The following is a 1,550-nucleotide window of genomic DNA, read 5'->3' as shown; positions in this document are numbered from 1 at the left end:
GTGTTCTTATTAGCTTGAAAAATTCTTGAGAAAATTATTCATTGGTTATTTTTTTCCCTTTTGTGATATTAGAAAGGCTCTTATAAAAACTATTCCTTTGTGATTTGTTGGTAATTGGTTTGTTGATTTTTGAAAAGTCTCCCTTTAAGTGCAGATTATATGTAAATTCTACATTAGAATTAAATTGGGATAAATTGTTGTCGTTGTGTTCTTCATTCTATTAATCATATTTAATTCTTTAATTAGGTTCAATATTTTCAATTTCACTCTAAATCAAGTGTTTAACAACTTTGGCTCATTAGATTGAGGGAAATGGTTATAAGGTCATCACTGTTATTTTTTCACAAATTAATAACATATAAGGTAAAAAAAAAATCATATGTAGAGTGATATTATTAAAAATAGAAATGGAATTATTATTTTTCTAATTTGAGAAACATTATTTTTCTTTGTTTGAAAATCCCTAGCTTGCAACATTGATACTGCGTGAATAATTTGATAACGATGAGTTAATTAAATGTGCAAAAATTTTAAGAAATTTTGATTTAACCTCATTTTTCAAGACCTACTAAATGGGTCAACTGTATGAATTAAATTCCCATTAATATTTTTTTGTAATAATTTGTTCCATAGTTTTTGTCCAAAAACAGTATTTTATTATATCTATATAAAAATAAAAAAAAATAGAAATACAAAATTTCAAAAGACAAGAAATAAAAAATAAACGCACCCGCCATAATCGATTTCCATATAAATATTCCAAATTCAAAGTGGGAGAAACAAAGAGCATAATTAGGAGAGGTAGAGACAGGAATACAAAATGTCTCTCTTGCTTCCTCATCCTTTAGAATAGGTCATCTTAATAAAATTTAATTATTCTGTTAGTTTATATAATTTCGTAAAATTTTTAATTAGATTCTTATACTTTTTTCTTTTAATTGAGTTTTTATACTAAATTTTATTTTTAGTTTAGTTCTTATATTTTTTTTTCTTTTATTTGGTCCCTGCCAAGGGGGCATGGCCCCCCAAAAATTTTTGTAAAAATATTAGTAATTATACTCTAAAAAAATAAAATTAGTTTGTTTGATTAAATTGATATACTTTCAACTTATATATTTAAATTTTATGTCCATCTTTATCATTCTTTCAAACTTTTATCCTATCCTATTTGACATAATAAATAACATATATTTAAATCAACAACAAGTGACATATCTTTAAATCAATGTTACAAATTAAATATCATTATAAAATTAACACTAAATTATATTTAGCTACTCATATAGTTTCATGCATTATTTTATTTTTAAAATAATAAAAATTATAATATAACTAGTAGTAATATCAGTCATTAATAAAAAATTATTATTTTATTTTTAAATCAACTTTACAAATTTAATGCCATTATAGTATAACACTATTTACATTAATAAATTTTGATATTTTTATTTTATTAAAAATTTAAAACTTTATTTTGTTGTATTATATTATTTAATTTGTAATAAAAATAATTAATTTTGAGATTTTTGAGAGATAAATATTATCAAAAA

The sequence above is a fragment of the Arachis duranensis genome, chromosome 6 (assembly GCF_000817695.3).
Source record: "Arachis duranensis cultivar V14167 chromosome 6, aradu.V14167.gnm2.J7QH, whole genome shotgun sequence".
Lineage (NCBI taxonomy): Eukaryota > Viridiplantae > Streptophyta > Magnoliopsida > Fabales > Fabaceae > Arachis > Arachis duranensis.
The sequence above is the reverse complement of the archived record's forward strand: the minus strand, read 5'-3'. Positions refer to the sequence as shown.